This window comes from Theropithecus gelada, chromosome 4, assembly GCF_003255815.1.
Source record: "Theropithecus gelada isolate Dixy chromosome 4, Tgel_1.0, whole genome shotgun sequence".
Taxonomy (NCBI): Eukaryota; Metazoa; Chordata; class Mammalia; order Primates; family Cercopithecidae; genus Theropithecus; species Theropithecus gelada.
The window spans coordinates 5,556,794-5,579,125 of record NC_037671.1 but is presented as its reverse complement, the minus strand read 5'-3'; positions in this window follow the sequence as shown (position 1 = coordinate 5,579,125).

Genomic DNA, 22,332 nt, shown 5'->3' with positions numbered 1-22,332 from the left:
CCTCTTGTTACTGCTCTCTTATCCTAGACAAACTAAGGCCACCAGCGGGGATTCTCGGCTTTGCAACATTGTTGGGAGTAAGGAATTCCATAGGTTAACAACAAGATTTTAGCAACTCTCTTGTCATCACACTTTCTTTTTTCCCCCCTTTCTTAAAATACTTACCATATTTCAGGTTTTCAGGAAAAGCACTGCCTTCTGTAAGTCTTTTCTTTTGGTTCCTCATCCTAAAATCCACTCTGATTTGGAGTAAATCATGTTCATTACGTAGAAACTGAATTGTAGGGGCCCAAGTGAGCCTGCTCAAATTATATATGAGGGAACAGGGCTATAGACTATAGGTACATTGTTGAAGGTCAAAACAATTGGTGAGTTCCAGGGCAGAGACTAGAATCCAATTCGCATTTTATGTGGAGAGCATTTAATTTATGTAGTGGCGAGATAGTTACCTCAGGCCTCTGAAGACAATTAGAAACCAAACAAATAAAACAAGCATCAGCCCAAAGGCAAGGGAGGGCTAATCTGAACATAAAGAATTACTGGGCCAAGATCCAGAACAAATTGGAAATTCAGAGAGATGAATCTGGAAATTGGGGCCACTTCTGCCCCAGGGCCATCTGCCATCCAGAAGAGGGAAATGAGAAGTGGTAGACAGAGTTTGAGCCCCTCAAGAGTGGCGGCCCCATTATACTGCCTCTGCTTTTGTTTGGCATTTTAAGACCTATGCCCTATGGGTATGACAGAGTCCGCTCAGAATGCAGCCCTTCGATGAGTCATTGGAGAGCCCAGAAATTTCCAATCCTTAGAAGTAGATTATTTTCATTCTAGTTTGCTGCTACTCATGGGCACACTGCAGAAGCAAACAAAAATCACATTTTGGGGAAAATTACCCATAAACCACAAATCATGTTTACCATCAGCTTTTATAATACAATATCTGGCACATAATCAAAGATAATTGGACAGTTGAGGAGCCATGACAATGTAAACTAATACCAGCACAAAAGATAGACAACAGAAACCCCAGTACAGGGGGTCCAAATACCAGAATTATCACACACAAACAGAAAAGAACACTGTTTTCTATGATCAAGATGATTAAAGGCAAGGTTTAACATTTCAGCAGATAATTGGAAACTTAAAAGAGACACTGCATATTTGAATAAAAATAAGACAGAAATTCCAGAGCTCAAAAATACAATAATAAGTGAACTCAAAGATTTAACAAAAAATTAGATGGCTAAAGAGAGAATTTGTGAATTTTAAAGTTCAAAGAAATTATTCATAGTTTCTTCTAGAAAGACAGATATGATAAATGAAACCTCAAAAGGCAAAAGAATGGAAAATACAAAAGAGAGGATAAGAGACCTAAGGTAGTCAATAAGAAGATGCTTAATGGGAGAAGAGAAAGTATAGAGCAGAATCATATTTTATTATTTACTTATTATTAACTGTTAATTTTTAGACACAGGGTCTCACTTTGTTTCTTAGGTTGGAGTGCAGTGGTCCTCATGGCTCTCTGCAGCCCTGAACTCCTGGGCTCAAGCAATCCTCTCACTTCAGCCTCCCTAGTAGCTGGGACCACAGGAGTGTGTCGCCACACCTGACTAATTTTTAATTTATTTTTTGCAGTGACAGGATCTCGCTGTCTTGCTCAGGCTGGTCTCGAACTCCTGGCCTCAAGCAATCCTCCCACTTTGGCCGCCCAAAGTGCTGGGATTATAGGCATGAGCCACCACACCTGGCATCAGAATCATATTTTAAAATCTAACATTCAAATGTTTATACTAAAACACATAAAGATTGTCAATTCACAGAGTCTGGAAACCCTACTCAAACCCCAAGCAGGAAAATACAAAGATATCCATCTCTAGACGCATCCTAGTTAAACTGCATTCATCCAAAGACTAGGGAAAATCACAAAATGAAAGCAACCGAAGAAAAGGCCAAAGTACCTTTAAAGAAGCAGTGATTACAATGTCAACACATATGTCAACAGAAATAATAAAAGCCAGAAAACCATAGGATGATTCTCTCAATATGTTGGAAAAAACAAAATCTAAAAGCCCGGCCAACCTAGAATTATTATATGCCCAGGAAGAACATCCTTCAAGATATTTTCAGACAAAAACTGAGAAAGTTCACCATCAGCAGACTTCCCATGAGAAAAAGTCTAAAGGAGATTCTTTATGCACAAGAAATGTTAGAGTTCTAACAACAACAACAAAAAGAGCAAGAAAAATTGGTGAATATAATAAGTTTAAATGAATATTGACCATGTAAAACAGAAGTGATGGCTACGAAGTTTCAAATATATCCAGACTTAAAATAAATGATAACAGAAGTTGGGGAGGGAAATGGAGTCAAAAGTTCCAAGGTCCTTGCATTGTCTAGGAAGAGAACAAAGTACAACTACAATTACATTAGAGGTTGATAAAGAATGACAAAGAATACCATCATCTGTCTGAAAGAAGAATAGAAAGACAAGAAAATGATACAAGAGCAGGTATGACAACTAGCAAGATGGTATAGTAGACTCTAAATAAAATGAACATTGAGTAAATGTGCCCGTTCCAGTTAAACGACAAAGATGGTCAGGCTGGATTGAAAAAAATACTATACACTATTTAGAGGAAATAGATATAAAACATAAGACTAGGGAGAATTTGAGAAGAAAAGAATAGAAAAAGACATATCATGCAAATGCTAACCATAAAAGTAAGTGTAGCCGTAACGGCATTAGTGATAATGTACAGAGTCTCAAATATATCCAGAATTAAAATAAATGATAACATAGAATTTGGGGAGGGAAATGGGGTTAAAAGTTCTAAAGTCCTTGCATTGTCTGGGAAGAGAATAAAGTACAATTACAATTACATATTTCCTATTCCTATTCTAAAGATAAGGACAGACAGTTCATAACAACAACAAAAAGATTCAGCTCACTAGGAAAATATGACAATTCTAAACTTGTATATACCCAACAACATGCCCTCAAAATGAAACAACAAAAATAGAAAGAAACTAAAGGAGAAATTGATCTGAAATTTGAGAACAAGACAAGGATGTGCTATCACCACTTAATAATTTAATGAATATCCTAGCTGATACACTAACTCAAGAAAAAAAAAATACAATGATTTGAAAGAAAGAACAAATCTCACAATATTTCAGATTATTTTTATAGAAAATCTAAATTATTAGAATTTAAGTAAGTTAAGTAAGGTTGCTGGTTATAAGTTTAATTTGTAAAGCTAGTTTGTATTTCTAGTAACATCTGCAGTTTAAAAAATTTTAATACCATTTATAATGACATCAAAAAATACTTTAGTGTCTAGGAATGAATCCAACAAGTTGTTTGGGACTCTATACAGAAAACGATAAATGTTATTGAGAATAAATGAAAGAGATCTGAAAAAATGAAGGGCTATGCCATAGTTATGATGCAATACCTTAAATATGTCTATTGGGCTGGGCATGGTGGCTCACGCCTGTGACCCCAGCACTTTGGGAGGCTGTTGGGGGAGGATCTCTTGAGCCCAGGAGTTCTACACCAGCCTGGGCAGGAGACTTCGTCTCTACTAAAAATAAAAACAAAAAAATTAGCCAGGCATGGTGACACGTGACCATCCCCACTCCTTTGGAGGCTGAGGCAGGAGGATAACTTGAGCCTAGGAGTTTGAGGCTGCAATGAGCTATGATCATGACACTGCACCACGCCAGCCTGGGTAACAAAGCAAGACCCTGTCAAAAAAAAAAAAAAAAAAAAAATAGACAATTGGTCTATAGAATCAATGCAATCCCAATAAAAAACGCAGTAGTTATTTTTGTTTGGTTTGGTCTTCTTTTCTGTGAAATATGGCAAGTGGTTCTTTTTTTTTTTTTTTTTTTGAGACAGAGTCTCACTCTGTCACTCAGGCTTGAGTGCAGTGGCATGATCTCTGCTCACTGCAACCTCTGCCTCCTGGGTTCAACCGATTCTCCTGCCTCAGCCTCCTGAGTAGCTGGGATTACAGGCACGCACCACCATGCCTAGCTAATTTTTGTATTTTTGGTAGAGATGTGGTTTCACCATGTTGGTCAGGCTGGTCCGGAATACCTGACCTCGTGATCTGCCTGCCTCGGCCTCCCAAAGTGCTGGGATTACAGGCGTGAGCCACTGCACCCAGCCAAGTTGTTCTAATGGTTATATAAATATGTAAAAGTCAAAAATACCCAAGACAATCTGGAAGAAGAATTAGTAAGAAGATGGACGTAACTGAATCAAGACTTATTCTAAAACTGCAGAGAATAAGATAAAGCAGTTTAATGGATATAATTGAGTTGGCTCTATGCCATGAAAGCAAATACTATTCAGCAGTAGACAATCTAGTATGAAGAAAAACAATATAATGAGAAAAAAATTATAATCATTATGACAAATGGTGAAAAAGCATTTGAAAACACTTAACACGCTAACTTGATAAGGAACTTTTGCTAGAAACCTGTAACAAGATGCTTAGTGGTAAAATATTATAGGCATCTCCATTAAAGTCAAGACCTGTTGTTAAGGATACCTGCTATCACCAACAGCAATAAATTTTTCTAAATGTTGCAGACAGTGAAATGAGTCAAGAAAGAGAACTGAAGTATGAATATTAGAAAAAGATAAGGAAAATATCTAGAAAATTAGGGAATCAATTAATAAACTGCTATGACGAATAAAGGAGACCAATAGGATAGCAAGATTCAAGGTAACTGTTTAAAAATTAGTAGCTTTGCTATATAACAGTAGTGGTAAAGTAGAAATTAGAAAAAAATCCCATTTACCATATCAGAAAAAAAATCTAGATATTAATAGAGGTGCAAGAGTAGGAAGAGAAGGACGAAACTTTAGTGAAAGGTACAGAAGACAATGAGTACAGCACCACATTATTAGAAGACAGACTCAAAATGACAAAGACACCAATCTCCCCAAATTAATCCGTAGTTCTGACGTAATTCCAATCCTAATTTGACAAACCAATTCTAAGGCTTTTCTGGAAGAGTAAATGAGAAAAATAGGAAAAGTATTTTTGAAAGAGGGGGAAATGAGAAAGAATTAGTCCTACAGTGAAACACTGTGGCTCTGGCTCAGAAATAGACAAACCAATAGAGTAAAAAACCATCAGGTAATAAAATCTGTGAGAATCTGTGAGAGTCCATTGTGTGATTAATGTGCCACCTCAAATTTGGGGAAAGGGTGGACTAAGTGGGTATTGAGGCTGTTCTTTGGGAAGAAGTAGTTCTCTACTTTGTACCCCGAACAAATTTCAGATAGATGAAAGTGATAAATTTAGAAGATAAAGCCACAAAAGTACTAGAACAAGATACTGGAGAATATATTTTAAATCCTTGAGTGGGGAAAGGACTTCTCAAAGAAGACAAAAGATCCAGAAAGTAGAAATTTAGCCATAAAGTAGAAATTTAAAGATTTGATTCCATAAATTTTTTCTACTACCCATATAAAATAATTGCACAATATATAACAAAGGTGTGGTACCCCTGAGACATGTGCCAGGAGAAGCGATCACTATGTCCCGCCATTGGGGACAGAGGTTGTGTGAACGACCCCTCAGATGCCTTTGTCCCTGTGGTCCTGTGATGCCAGGAAGCTGCCTCACCAGGACCAAGATGCTAAGTCCTCTGTCCACCTCTCATTGCCCTAGATGCTGAAGATTAACATTATGAGTAAGAAAAGGTGGTTCCTTTGGAAGGTGGTCATCTATCTGGGGAGATAAATACCACAAGCTGGAGGCAGGGACGTCTACTGCATTTTGCAGCACAAAGTGGGAAGTGACTCACTTTGCCCTGGGGAGGTCAGTTAAGCCTGGCACTGGGTTCTACACATTACTATAATTCTCTTTGTTGCTTTTTTTTTTTTTTTTTGAGATGGAGTCTTGCCCTGTCACCAAGACGGGAGTGCAATGGTGCGATCTCGGCTCACAGCAACCTCCTCCTCCCAGGTTCAAGTGATTCTCCTGCCTCAGCCTCTTGAGTAGCTGGGACTACAGGTGCACGCCACCGTGCCTGGCTAATTTTTTGTATTTTTAGTAGGGATGGGGTTATACCATGTTAGCCAGGATGGTCTCAATCTCCTGACCCCGTGATCTGCCCACCTCAGGCTCCCAAAGTGCTGGCATTACAGGCGTGAGCCACTGCACCTGGCCCTCTTTGCTGTTTGATGATGTTGGTTTTATTTAATCTTTGCAACCATCCATTTTTCTAGCAAGGGAATGCCTTTATTTGACTTCATGAAACTTAGAAAGCTCTTTACAAACAAATGAAAAAAACAATCAACACACCCATGCATTCAGCACCCAGATCAAGAAATCGAATTCTTCCAGCACTCCGGGGACCAGAGACTCCTTCTAAAGAGCATAGAAGAATTTTATCTATATACTGTCTTAAATGTATTACTGTTATATTTTGTGTATACATGTGTGTGGCATCCATGATCAATCTATTTTGAATGACCAACTACCCTTGTAAAGAAAGTAAATCCTTTAGAACTGAAGTTCTGTATTTGGCTTTTAGGTGGATATAAGTTCGTAGCAAATTCTAGCCATCTTTGGTTTTTCTTTCCCTAGCCTGCTCTTTTCTCTTGGATGTTAACAAACCCTTCTAGATGTGAGCAATCCAGCACCAGTTAAGCAGGAAACCATTCTCTTCCTGAACAGTTCAACCACAGTTTTGTCATGATGACCCATCAAACTCTCAGGAAGGCCTCTTTGCCTGTTACTTTTTAGAAAAAATAAAAGCTTACTTTTATTATATGTCAAAATCAGCACTGACACAGAAAACCACAGTGAAGAAAAGACAAACAATTGCTTAATTTCTTCTGCTAAGAATCACCACGCCAGCAATCAAGTGGATCAAGGGAGGAAAGTTAAAAACCCTAAAGAAAAGGAACGGTGCCTGTGTTCCCCCAAGCCTACCCACTCCCTGTTTCCTTTGGCTTCAGTTTTGAGCACAGCCCTTCCAAATTCTAATCTGTCACCCTGTGGAGGCTTTGTGTTGACATGATCGACGATGACATTGACATAGATTGAACTCTAAGAGGAAGATAATATCTCACACTACAAAGTGCTGAAGTGGCAGGAACTTTTCTAAGTTCTAGGAGCGTATTTAATCCTCTCAACAATCTGATGAGTTGGGTGTGACCTGCGTCCTCGTTTGATGGATGGTGACACCGAGACACATGATGTTAGGTATGTTGCCAACAGTCACAAAGGGCCAGGGTTCAACCTAGACTGTCTGGCCCCAAAGCCTGTGCTGTTTTCTTTTTTTAATCTGTATTCACTTATTTATTTTCATCCTTTAAAAAATAATTTTACAGCCGGGCCTGGTGGCTCATGCCTGTAATTTCAGCACTTTAGGAGGCCGAGGCAGGTGGATCACAAGGTCAGAAGATTGAGACCATCCTGACTAACATGGTGAAACCCCGTCTCTACTAAAAACACACAAAAAAATTAGCCAGGTGTGGTGGCGGGCGCCTGTAGTCCCAGCTACTCTGGAGACTGAAGCAGGAGAATGGTGTGAACCCGGGAGAATGGTGTGAACCCAGGAGAATGGTGTGAGCTGAGATCGAATCACTGCACTCCAGCCTGGGCAACAGAGCAAGACTCTGTCTCAAAATAATAATAATAATAATAATAATAATAATAATAATAATTTTACTTTTATTTTGGATTCAGGGGTGCATCTGCAGGTTTGTTCCATGAATGTATTGCATGATACTTAGGTTTGGGGTACGACTGATCTCATCACCCAGGTAGTGGGCATGGTACCCAAGAGATAGTTTTTCAGTCCTTACTCTCTCCCTCCTCTGCACTCTAGTGGTCCCCAGTGTTCGTTGTTCCCATCTTTATGACCATGTGTACCCAATGTTTAGCTCCCACTTACCAGTGAGAACATGCGGTATTTGGTTTTCTATTCCTGTGTTAATTTGCTTAGGATAACTACCTCCAGCTGCAGTCATGTTGCTGCAACAGACGTGACTTTATTTTTTCTGTTATGGCTGAGTAGTATTTCATGGTGTGTGTATACCACATTTTCATGATCTAATCCACTGTCGATGGGCACCTGGGTTGAATCCATATCGCTGCTATTATGAATAGTGCTGCAATGAACATCTGAGTGCAAGTGTCTTTCTCACAGATTGATTTGTTTTCCTTTGGGTATATACCCACTAATGGGATTGCTGGGTCACTTGGTAGTTCTGTTTTAGGTTCTTTGAGAAGCCTCCAAGCTGCTTTCCACAGTGGCTGAACTAATATACATTCCCACTAGCAGTGTATAAGTTTTCCCTTTTCTCCTCAGCCTTACCAGCGTCCGTTGTTTTTTGCAAAGTCTGTGCTCTTATCCACTTTACTGCCCCCAGCATAACACAGGCTGGTGAGGGAGGAGTGGCACGTCTTCACGTGCTCAAGGCAGCCTGTGGCAGACCAAAATCTACTATGCGTCTTGAAGATTGTTGCTCAGATCCACGTATTAATGTTTCTGAATCCTGGAAACTGCTAGTGACTAGGGACCAGGAATAAGTATAGTGGAGTCCTTGCTGGCAAGGAGTCCTTTAACAGAGGAAAAAGACAGGGCAGGAGGAGCTCGACTGCACAAGACTCTGAACATAGGGACCAGATTCTATTTGGAGCTGTTGTCTCAAAGAGCAAAAGGAGATGGTTGTTAGCGTATCAGACACAGAAGCCACATTCCCCATGGGCAAAAATGAAGAATGTTCTGTAAGGGTCCTTCAAGCTATACCACCCTGTGGTCCTCACTAGTGTTCATGATCCTGTTAAGGGATGGGACACGCTGGCCAAATGCTGGTGATCAAACCAGCAAAGCTTCCCCAGGCAGGCAAAACAAGGTATCTGGCATAATTTGGATACATCACATCACTGCAGTTCATTGTGCTGAGTAAAAATATTACACACAGCGCGGGCATGTAATAAAAACAAAATATAAAAAAGCAAAAGCCACAAAATGTCCCAGCTAGCAAAGAGACTGCACTCCAAATGGAAGGGATCTTGGACAGGAAGCACAGTTCATGTTTACGGAATAGAACGGGACAGTTAGATGCTTTGGTTTTTTGGGGGAAAGTATTTGGCCTAACCCAATCACAACATATATATTTTCTAACTCAGGGATTAATGAGTTATTATTACAGATTGCTCATGGTTATTACCGAAGGTTGCTCTGTCTCTTTGACAACCATGTTGCTGGGCAACAACTTCCTTGTTGATTTCATTTCTTCTCTTATCATTGTCTCGGTAATTTCAGCAAATCTATCCATATTCTGTTCTCTCCCACACAAGAGAATTCCTGAATTATGAGGCAGCAGAAGGAAAGGGTGATAGATTCATCAGGCTTAATTATAAGATAAGATTCTGGAAGTTTTACTGCTATTTCTGCAGTCTCAGCTTTGGCCTGAGTTTGAAGCATTATGGGTCAAAATTCCTAATGATTTTTGAAAACGCTACCTGTGAGGCCTGTGGCAGAGCAAGCAGGTATACTGGGGGAAAGCAAAGATAAAATTTCAGAGTTCAGGTTCGTGTGCTGTAAGTGATTTTGTCAGAACTGGATTTTCCTGGAGAGCAGGAAGGTTTTGATAACCTTTGAATTTTCAACACAAATCAACAAGGCGTGTTTCCTTTACATAGTGGTGAAAATGTTGGAGGATTTGGGAACACTGAGTGTTTATTGTACCTGAAACCAGGCTCATCTAAGCCAAGAAGAAATGTCGATAGTCTACAGCGATTCCCAGAGGAGTCCAGTTCCTTTGCTTCCGGAGATCTTGCTTATCCTCTGACTAATGCCTGAAATTCCATGGCGAAGCTACACCTTGTTACCTTAAAATCTTGAGTCTTCTTTACTATAAAAATGCTTGCTACAGGAATGATGGTTTTTAGCCGCCTTTTACATCTTAGTAAAGATTAGTCATTTATATCTTTGTAGGAATGAAGGATCTGAGAGCGAGATATGAGTGGCAAGAAAAACAGAATGAAGTCTCTGCACTCTGGATACAATGACAAAATAACAGGCCTGAAGCACAGACTTTGGAGAAAACACTGACCCTAAGACTGTCCCTCATGTGAGCACCCTCGTTGTCTAGGGATTCCAAGCATGAGCCACTGTGCCCAGCCTAAAATGCCTTCTTTTAAGACATGTTATAAAGATCCAGTAACAAAAGTAGTGTGATGCTGAGATTAAGGATATATATATACACACACACACATATATGTATTCTATATTGCATATACACATCAGACAGAATAGAGTCCAGAAATAGACCCACACATATATGATCAATTGATTTTTACAAAGTGTGCCAAGGCAATTCTATGGGGAAAGTAAAATCTTGTCAACAAACGGTTCTGGGACAATTTGACAGTCATATGCAAAAATATGAATCTCAACACTATTCCTTGTGTATAATTTTAATATGCAAAAATGAACTCCAGAATGAAGCATAGACCCAAATGCAAGAGCTTAAAAAAGCATAACTTCTAGTATAAAATATATAAGAAAATCTTAGTGACATTGGGTTTGTCAAGGAAATCTTCAGTATGATATAAAACAATCAAACTATTTTTCAAAAAAACAGTGTATCGGATTTTATCAGAACCAAAACTCTTTTCTTCTCAGAAGCAAGCCATAAACTAGGAGATAATAGAGATAATATTTGCAAGACATATATTTGACAAAGGACTTGTCTGTAGACTGTATAAAGAATACTACATAATAAGAAGACAAACAGCCCAATTTATTTATGTTTTTAATTTTTAGTTTTGTAGATGTATGGGGTACTAATGCACTTGTGTGATACAGATTTATTGCATCGTGGTGAAATGTGGGCTACTACTATACCCATCACCCGAATAGTGTCCATTATGCCCAATACGTGGTATTTCATTCCTCACCCCCGTCCTACTTCCCACCTTTCCGAGTCTCCAGTATTTATTACTCCACTCTGTATATCAATGCATATCCACTTTTTAAAAAATGGGCAAAAGATGTGAACAGACACTGCATCAAAGAAGATACATAGATGCTAAATAAGCACATGAAAATGTGCCCATACTTAATGGTTGACTATCATCCTATGATAAAAAACAAGGCAAAGACCATCATTAGTCATGTAATGATCGTCATTAGGGAATTGCAAATTATAACCCCCATGAGATGTATACCCACTAGAATAGTTAGAATTAAAAAGACTGACCACACTAAATGTGTATTCTGGGGGCAATGTGAACTGGTACACCACTCTGGAAAACAATTTCTTTTTTTTCTTTTAGAGATGGGGTCTTACTATAGTGCCTAGGCTGGTCTTGGACTTCCGGCCTCAAGTGTTCCTCCCACCTCAGCCTCCCAAAGTTCTGGGATTTATAGGCATGAGCCACTGTGCCTGGCTTGGAAAACAATTTCCTAAAAAATTAAATATATACCTGACATGTGACCCAGTCATTCCACTCCTATTAATAGATGTTTATGAGAAAAGAAAGCATAGACCCACATAAAGACTTGTATGCACAAATTAATAGTTTTATTTTCAATAGCCAAAAACTGAAAACAACCAAAATGTCAAACAATAGATGAATGAATAAATAACAACAAATTGTGATATAGTCACACAGTGGAATACTACTCAGCAAAAAAAGAAAAATTATTGATAAACTTTACAATATAGATGAATCTGAAAATAACTATGTTGAGTGAAAGAAGCAAGACGAGAAAAGAGTATATGTTATATAATTCTTGTAATTGCTAACTAATCTGCAGTGACAGAAAGCAGGTCAACGATTGCCTGGGCTGGGGAAGGGAGGGAGGGGTTATAAAAGGGAACAAAGAAATGTGGGGGGCTAATGGATATGTTTGCCATCTTGATTGTGATGATGATTTCACAAGTGTATATATATGTCAAAACTCAGCAAACATAAACCTTAAATATGGGCAGTTTATGATATGTCAATATACCTCAATAAAGCTGTTAAAGAAATCTCTGTCTCCAACCCATTCCTTCTTTTCTTCTTTTTTCCTTCTTCTCCTTCTTCTTTTTTTTTGTTTTGTTTTTTGAGATAGAGTCTTGCTCTGTTGCCCAGGCTCGAGTGCAGTGGCGTGATCTTGGTCCATTGCAACCTCCGCCTTCCAGGTTCAAATGATTCTCCTGCCTCAGCCTCCCGAGTAGCTGGGATTACAGGTCTGTGCCACCACACCTGGCTACTTTTTGTATTTTTAGTAGAGACAGGGTTTCCCCACATTGGCCAGGCTGGTCTTGAACTCCTGACCTCAGGTGACCCACCCGCCTCAGCCTCCCAAAGTGCTGGAATTACAGGTGTGGGCCACCTTCTTTTCCATTCCCACTGACACCATCCTATGTTCAGGCCCTAATTATACCCCACCTCTGCTAACACCTTCATTGTTGTTTACTGTTTAACACCCTCCAATCAACCATTCATCGATGCCACAAGATCCAGCTTCCTAAAATCCAGCCATACCAACATACCAACATACCAACGGTGTGCTCCAAACTCTTCAACAACTCCTATTATCCACCGATTTAAGGACTGATGATAGCTCTATGTGCCAGAAACTTCACATACATTATCTTATTCAATCTTTTCAGTAAATCTTTCAATGTCAGTGTTATTACCCTCATCCCCATTTTCAGGCAGGACGTGCCCAAGTTTGCACAGCAGCACCAGAAAAACTCCGTGTCCGTCTGACTGTGTGGCCCTCCATCACCTCTTTACGATCCATCCTGGTGTAGTCTAGTCTGCTTGGCTTTCACAGTGGCTCTCTGGTTCATCTTTCCAGCGTGTCTGTCGTTACCTGTATCTTATAGGGTCTACATTGTTGAGCCATAGAAAGTTGCCATTTTTGTAGGTCAAAAATGATGAAATACAGACATTTCAAGTGGTTCAACTATATGCATGTATATATATTGGTGTACCTATACATTTATAAAGAAACATGTAGTTTTGCATATTACATATACATACATATATGTGCAGTAAGTCTTCGCTTAACTTCACCAGTAGGTTTTTGGAAACTGCAATTTTAAGTGAAACAATGTATAAGGAAATCAAGGTTTTTCTCTTTTACGTTATAACAACATGATGTGAATGAAATTATGTTATTGGAGGACCTGCTGCACATTGTCAGTTCTCTTGAAGTCAAAGTGCCTTGGACAGTTACTATATATATATATATATCTCCTCATGTATGTGTCTGTGTGCATGTATGTGTCTGTGTGCATGTGTCTGTGCACATGTATGTGTCTGCATGTGTCTGTGCACATGTATGTGTCTGTGTGCATGTATGTGTCTGTGTGCATGTATGTGTCTGCATGTGTCTGTGTGCATGTATGTGTCTGTGTGCATGTGTGTGTCTGTGTGCATGTATGTGTCTGTGTGCACGTGTGTGTCTGTGTGCATGTATGTGTCTGTGTGCATGTGTCTGTGTGCATGTGTGTGTGTCTGTGTGCATGTGTCTGTGTGCATGTATGCGTCTGCATGTGTCTGTGTGCATGTATGTGTCTGTGTGCATGTGTGTATCTGTGTGTCTGTGTGTCTGTGTGCATGTATGTGTCTGTGTGCATGTGTCTGCGTGCATGCATGTGTCTGCGTGTATGTATGTGTCTGTGTGCATGCATGTGTCTGTGTGCATGTATGTGTCTGCATGTGTCTGTGTGCATGTGTGTGTCTGTGTGCATGTATGTGTCTGCATGCATGTATGTGTCTGCGTGCATGTATGTGTTTGTGTGCATGTATGTGTCTGCATGTGTCTGTGTGCATGTGTGTGTCTGTGTGTGTGTGTGTCTGTGTGCATGTATGTGTTTGTGTGCATGTATATTCTGTATCAGTAGCTCTCATCCAAGGTGGTTTGCCCCCAACCCCAGGGTCAGTTGGCAATATCTGGAGATACTCCTGGGTGTTGCCACTGGGGTCGGGGTGTCACTAGCATCCAGTGGGTTGACAGCGGGATGCTGCTAAATAGCCTACAGCTCACAGGACAGCCCCCGCAACAAAGAATTATCCGGCCAAAATGTCAGTCATGCTGCAGCTGAGAAACCATTTCTTCTACCGAAGCAGAGCTGTGGATGCCCTGTCTTCTTTCTGGAATGCTGATTTCTACCATCTCCACCTGTTAAAATACTGCTTACCCTCCAAGATGCCTTCAGTGCCCTCCGCACCTGGATCTCTTCCTGATGGAGAGGCATCCTCGCTCATGTCCTTGGCTCTCCACTGCTATTTAACGTGTGCCACATATTACTTTTTTGAGTTACCATTAGTGTTTCAGCCTTAAAGCTGAAAATCTAATAGACTTACTGTAAACTCCACAAGGGCAAATACCCACTTCTTGCTTATCTTTGTACCTTCTTCAGATCCTAGTAATTTAACTAAAATACAAAGCAGACCATGAAAAGCAATAGAATATTAAAGATACTGTACTAGCCTTATTGGACTGTACAAAAAAAATTAATTCTGGTCGGAAGACTTCTCCTAGGAGATGGCGTTGAACCTGCCCTGTTCCTAGCGAATTTTCTCTCTGACAAAGTACCAACTCTTTTCCAATTATGTGTGAAAGTGTTTAAGCTTCCAGTCTGTGTGAGTGTTTAGGGATCCTTAAGAATGGTTCATTGGAGTGATGGCTTTTCTGAGATGCTAGAGTTTATAACATTCAGGACCACACCTGAATTACAGAGTACAGTGCAATGTCCAAATGATGACCGAAGCCTGCCTCTGTGGGTGATAAGGCATAGCATTGCCTAGCTGGGGGTCACTGAGGCCTGCGGTATTGACTATGGTAAGATGATTGTGAAACAGTCTCCACACATTTGAGAGACACTCCCTTTCATAGAGTAAGAAAAGCTAACCTGTAGGACAGTCAGCAACCTCCATTATGCAACTGTAACCTCAAGCATAAGTTTGTAGAGTTCCCAGAATTACCCTCGCCATCCATCTTGGGAGTTACCCTCTTTCAAAAACCTCTGGACTCCTTTCTGTTTCAGCAGAAACTGAAGGGAGGGAGGGAGATGCCCATATCCTTAATCAGAAACTTCATGACCACACCTGTGCCTTACCCTCTCATGAGTAGCACCTGTTCCCCGGGATAGCTACCTGAGTCACCCTCTTAGTAATCCTCCTCTGGCCAACCCCCAGAATCTCTCAATCCCGCTCTGTCCTCACTCGCCTTCATCATGGGAGATTTCACCTTCTCTCACCCAGCCCATGGGAACAGCCCGTGATCCAACCCCACTGCAGCCGCAGTTCAAAATACAGAATTCTAATCCAAGGAAGACGCTCTTTTGACTGAAAATCTTCCATGACTCTCCATTACCTACAAACCACTAGGGCACGATTATAACTCCAAGTACGAAACCGTTTTCCCCACGCCAGGTGTTTCTCTGTCTTCTCTCCCACCGCATCCAGGGACACCCCTGGTGTACAGAAAAACAAAGCTAAAGATGAAAAACTGCTGACTTTGATGCCATGGTTTCTAAGTGCAGCCTTGAGGTAGGAAGATTTGGAGGCATATTTGAGTCTTTCTGATTGCAAACCCTTGATAAGACTGGCCTGGACTGAAAGACGAGATGCTGTAAGTGGTTGGGGGGGAACTGGCACAACTGAGGAAGGCGAGAGGGGAGTGAGGCCCTCTGCAGTGAAAATGGGTGGAGGAAGCAGAGAGCAGAGATAACTTGGGCCAAGTTGTTCTCAGACTAGTCCATTGCCTTGGACAGCCTGTCCTCCAATAGTCCTGGGTGCAGACAGCGCCCTGAATAGAGGGACTTAGACGGGGAATCAGGCTTGCATGGGAAGTTGTGCTCATCAATGGAAGCTGAGCAGAACGAAATTCGTAGAGAACTGATTTTCACTTAGGGTGGGTGAGGATTTAGCTCTTGGCTCCACTATTCCCCTTGCTTCCAATCACCATCTTCTTTGGTTATAATTTTGGATTAAATAACATTTGGTATTAACATTTTTATAATCACAAGGGTTATTCACAACTGAGCAGCAAGGTAAACTCTGATTGTTCCCTTCTTGCTTTGAAGATTTTCCTGAGGTTAATAGTTGCCTTGTTTTTCATTGCTCAGTTTCTTTGTGCCTATAATTTTCCCCATGCTTTCCAATAGCCTCTCAGTGCTATTTTCAGCAAGGTCAGTAACATCAGTTAATCAGCTGGGTCCCCTTTGTTTGTGGAGATATCCCCCCTGCAAACCTCTTTGCTCATCTGTCTGGAACGATTGCATAGGTCGTATCCTGGGACTTCCCTTTACATCCCCCCACCCCAGCTTTATTGAAGTATGATTGTCAAATAAAATTTAAAAAGTATATATTTAAAGTAAACAACATGATTAGATATATGTATGCCTTGTATTCCTCAATCAGCTAATATATTGATCACTTCACATAGTTACGTGTGTGTGGAATTTCAAGTGTACAGTACATTATTAAGTGTAGTCACCATGCTGTACATTAGATTCCCAGAACATATTCATCATACTACTGCAAGTTTGCACCGCTTGGCCAATGTCTCACCATTCCTTTCCCTGCTTCCCAGCCCTTGTCCATCCCCATTCCACCTGCTGTTTCTAGGAGTTTGACTTTTTTAGGTTCCACATATAAATGAGATAGATCATACAGTATTTGTCTTTTCGTGTCTGGTTTATTTCACTTAATATTATGTCCTCCAGGCTCATCCATGTTGTTGCAAATGCAGGATTTTCTTTTTTGTTAGCAATAAATCACATTTTATTGTATATATACCACATTTTTAATCTATTCGTCCATCACTGGATCCTTAGATTGTTTCATTATCTTGGCTATTGTGAGTAATGCAGCAATAAACACGGGGGTTCAGAGATCTTTTACATCCTTTGCATATATACACAGAAGAAGGATTGCTGGATTATGTGGAATTTATTTTTTATTTTTTATTTTTTAAGAGACAACCTGTCACCCAGGTTGGAGTGCAGTGGTGCAATCATAGTTCACTGCAGCCTCGATCTCTCAGGCTCAAGCAATCCTCTTGCCTCAGTATCCTGAGTAGCTGGGACTACAGGTATGTGCCACCACACCCAGCTAATATTTTTACTTTTTGTGGAGATAGGGTCTCACTATGTTGCCCAGGCTGGTCTTGAACTCCTGGCCTCAAGTAGTCCCTTCTGCCTCAGCCTCCCAAGGTGCTGGGATTACAGGCGTGGGCCACTGTGCCCGGCCCCTCATAAGGCAGTTTCATATTTAGTTTTATTTTTGCGGAGCCTCCATACTGTTTTCCATAGTGGCTGTGCCAGTTTACATTCCCATCAACAGTGGGAATGTTTCCTTCTCATCACATCTGGCCACTTGCCATCTTTTGATTTCCCTCCAGCTGTATTTAGACATGATTAACAAACCTTTTTACTTTAACTCATGGAATTCCTTCTGCCTTTTCCTGCTTGGATTCTCTATTTCTTGCATCTCACATCTTCCTATTTTTTGACTTTATCTCCTTGGTTGGTGGAGCACATCCTCCCATTGTTTCATCCCAGGGAGGAGGTGGCACAAGGCTGAGGGGGCAGTGACATTGAGAGCGGCGTGCCACCTCAGAGTCACACGGCCTGATCTGGCCGGGGTGCCCGCTGTGCCCTGCACTTATGTGTCATTGCAGAATTTGTTTTGTTCAGCTGAAGATTTATATCATCCGAGACTTCCTTTTCCTTCTAGGTTGGGCTTCTTAATATTCTCTATTTCATGTCTTCCCTTATCTTGGCTCATTCTCTTCTTTGGGGGAAGCTACTCTCTGGCTGCTTCCTGGAAAGTGATTCGGGCAATTATTTTTGTTGTTGAGAACTTACATGTCTGTACCGGTTTTTTTCTTTTTTTTTTTTTTTTTGAGACGGAGTCTCGCTCTGTCGCCCAGGCTGGAGCGCAGTGGCCGGATCTCAGCTCACTGCAAGCTCCGCCTCCCAGGTTCCCGCCATTCTCCTGCCTCAGCCTCCCGAGTAGCTGGGACTACAGGCGCCGCCACCTCGCCTGGCTAGTTTTTTGTATTTTTTAGTAGAGACGGGGTTTCACCGTGTTCGCCAGGATGGTCTCGATCTGCTGACCTCGTGATCCGCCCGTCTCAGCCTCCCAAAGTGCTGGGATTACAGGCTTGAGCCACCGCGCCCGGCCGTCTGCACCTGTTTTGCGCTACCATCAGATCTGATCGATAGTTGTGGTTTAGAATTCTACTTGGGGAATCATTGTCCTGTTGAATTTTGAAGGCAATACTCTGTTGCCTTCTATTTTTCCAGTGTTGTCATTTGCAAGTCCCCGATCCTTTGTATGTGGCCTTTTTCTTTGGAAATTTGAAACATATTCTCTTTACCCTTGGTATTCTGAAATATCATTTTTCTTGGGCTTCTGACAATTGGTTATCCTGTGACTAAGAATGGGGGACTAGATAACTGATTACAAGCTCTGTGGGTCTCTAGGTTTTTCCTCTTTCTCCGATTAGAATCCCAGGGGAGACTACCAATTTCCTGCCTAGATATTAAAGATCTGGCTGCCAATTTTCTGGGAAGCAAGTGAGGAAGAAGGAAGTGAGTTTCTGCATTGGTGTTTGGTATGTACAGGTTCATTTTATCTCCACATAGGCCAAAGACCCTCTGTTTTACTCTTTCCAGACTTCCTCTCTGGGCGGCTTTCCTGAGCCTTGGAGTTTAAGTGCATTCGTCTTGCCTGCTGTCCAGATAGAGCTGATTTATCAAGGCAAGGAAGTTGAAATAGAGAAAGAGTTTCGCACACGTAGAACTGGCTGAATGGGAGGTCAAGGTTTTATTATTCCTCAAATCAACCTCCCTGAAAGTTGGGAGGCTAGAGTTTTTCAAAGAGAGTTTGGGGTGAGAGGAGTGGTGGCTAGGCTGGGTGTTTTCTGCTGATTGGTTGAGGCTGCCGTCACTGTTTGCTGCTGATTGGTTGAGGCTGCCGTCACTGTTTGCTGCTGATTGGTTGAGGCTGCAGTCACTGGGCTGCGGGAAATGGTTCTCCTGGCGCTGAGTCACTTCTGGTTGGGGCTACAGGAGTGGTTGGTGGGTCCCGGTGGGGCCATCAGTGTGAGACACACAAAAAACCTGAAAAGACATCTTAAAAAAGCCAATCTTAGGTTCTACAATAGTGACATAGTAACTGGGGAAGTTGCACACCTTGTGAACTCCGCAATAATGTCTGGTAATAATTTACGTCTACGCCTTAGCAGAATTTGGGCTCCTCTCATCCTCCCAGCTTGGTGGCCTTTCATTAGTTTTACAAAAGCAATTTTGTTTGGAAAAGACTATTATCATTTAAACTATAAGCTAAATATCTCCGAAATTTAGCTTGGACCAAGCCCAGGAATAGGTAAGGGCAGTTTAAAGGCTAAAGGCAAGAAAGGCGTTGGCTAAATCAGATCTCTTTCACTGCCATGATTTTCTCACTGTTACAGTTGTGGGACAGGCTCACTATGGGCTCTGGGCTTCTGTGTTTTCTTGCCACCTATCTACAAGCAAGAATCCCACTTCATGTAACTAGCTTTGGGGTGGGGTGGGGGTGGCGAGTTCTGTCTCGCCAGACTCAGACAAGTTATTAACCAGTTCCCTGTGAACTTACTTCACAAAACTGGCCCAGTGAGCGGGGTCTGCTCTGACCGGACCATGGCTTCTTGGCAAAGTGGGAGGGTGGTACCCCTCAGTACCAGCCCAGGCAGAGACATCAGCCTGGGGGTGTGGGGGGCTGGACAGGAAGCTGGAAGTTTTATAGAGCAGGAAGGGTGATAAGTGGAACAGAGGTCAACTTCCCTACACACACACACACACACACACACACACACACACACAGATGAGAGTGCGCTGGCTGCAAGGACTGAGGTGGGGAGAAAAGAATATGGAAATGAGAGCATGGCACACAACCCCCTGGTTGCTGGGTGCTTTTACATGATCACTCATTCCCGGGGCTGGACAGCTCAGGAGTGGGTACTAAGGGGGACCCCGGGGTACCCAAGAGGGAACCCACATGCACAATGTGGGTCTTCACAGAAAAGGAGAATTTGGATCTAAGGGATAGATGTGGGCACAACGCAGGAGAGGCCGTGTCACGGCTCTCTGGGGTAGCTGAAGAGAGAGGACTGACTGTTTTGCTGTCCCAAAAGAAATGGTGCAATTAAGGGTGGGGACAAGGTCTCCAGGCCCCCACCATGCTCCTGTCAAAGAAGAGAAAAATGAAACTGATGCTATTGGCAGGTTTGAGGACAGACATGGCGACTGGCAGTGCCTATCTGCTGTGGGTGGGGCCCTTGGGGCCATTTTGGGCGCAGTGATCGTGGTCCCCACCTCTGAGTGCACCATAACAGGCGTCCCAACCCCTGGGCTACAGACTGCTACTGATCTGTGGCCTATTAGGAACCAGTTCGCACAGCAGGAGGTGAGCGTGGACAAGGGAGCATTACCACCTGCGCTCCGCCCCCTGTCAGCAGAGCGGAGGCATTGGGTTCTCATAGCAGCGCGAGCCCCATTGTGGACTGTGCATGTGAGGGATCTAGGTTGTGTGCACCGTATGAGAATGTTATGATAAATATAATGGGCTTGAATCATCTTGAAACCATCCACTCCCCTGTCTTGGAAAAACTGTCTTCCACAAAACCAGTCCCTGGGGCCAAAATGGTTGAGGACCTCTGCATTATAGGCACTGACACTTGGGCTGCTGTGGCACAGAATGTCACACCACCTAGATGGCACTCCCTCACAGCAGCAGTGGGGCAGATCCACTCCTGCCTACCACCTAAGCTCCCCAAGCCCCAGCGGGTTGTTCAACAAAAGCAGAAGTGCAAAGTGGAGAACAGGACTTGGTGTTAACTCTGATAAAAATGTTACAAACCATTCTGTCACAATGTGACAGTTGACTTTGGCTGGTCAAAAAGACCTTCAGGGGATGGAGACCAACAATGGACTGTTGCAGGCTGAACGTCGAGGCCACTTGAGCAGGAAGCCAAAGAAATATCCCAGATGCCATCAAGCAAAAATTGTTGGCCTGGTGGCGTCCACTAATAAAGAGGAGGTCCCATAGCAGGTAGGTCTCTTCAGGTGCTAGAGATAGCATATACTCACCTTGTGTTATTTGGCCCCCCTTAGTCAAGGTGATGGGCGCAGCTGCCAGCTTTGAACAGGGCCCTTTGCAATAGCAGGCCTTGGAAGTCACTTAACAACTTGTGTCCCAGGCACTGCCTTTAAAACTTTTAGAGCCTGCTAGCCCAGTGGAATTACAGGTGTCTGCCATCTGCACACATGCCGATTGGAGCCTCTTGCAACAGGAAACTGCCACTGGGGTGCACCGGCCTCAGGTTTTGGACACATAATTCCTAAAGCAGCCCCCAGATATACATCTATTGAATGGCAACTCCTTGCTTGCTACTGGGCACTGGAGGAGACGGGAGAGCCACATGTGATGTTGTAACCTGAACTGCCCAACTTGAATACTTACAAATTCCACCAATAAAATCAAATAGGCTCACCAGAGCTCAACTGTTAAATGAAAATAGTACATTTAAGATTGGATCCAGGCAGGACCTGAGGGACCGGTGGGCTTCATGAATAATGGCTAGCTTGACAGAAGGTACCATGTGAGCTGACGGGGGTGCTTCAGCTCCTCCTGGGGCTGCCTGGAACCCAAGATTCAGATTCAGAGACTGGACTGCCTATGTTACGGCATGGTTTACTGACAGCTCTGCAAAGCAACGAGCAGACAGGGTCCACTGGGCTGCGGCCACTGTACAGCCAGAGAATGGCTGTCTTTGGATTGAGACTGCACAAGGATATGCTGTCCAATGGGCTGGACCACAGGTAGTGGTGATGGCCACGCAGGCCACCACCATATCTTGTTAGATAGTCACTGATTCATGGACTGTGGCTAACAGCCTAGATGACTGTTCAGGAGAATGACTACTGAGTGGCTGGACTATTAACGGGTTTCCTGTTAAACGACTATGATAATAGCTTGCTGCCTGGAAGGGACACAGAGATGTCACTCATGTGGATGTTGAGACTACCATGGCTACCATTGAGAGGAGCTTCTGTCATGTTTTTGGATATCCGGGAACCTCAGTCTGCCCAAGGAACATCCTTCACTGCCTTAGCAGTACAACAGTGGGCGCCTACTCACGAAATAGGATAGACTTTCCATGCACGCTGTCACCTGCAGGCCAGCGGGGCTACTGAATGACGGAACCATCGCCCACAAAGAAACCAACAACAGGACATCAAGATGGCCTGCTAGCGGGGCGACACCATCTGACTAGGGCATTATGGACCCTAAA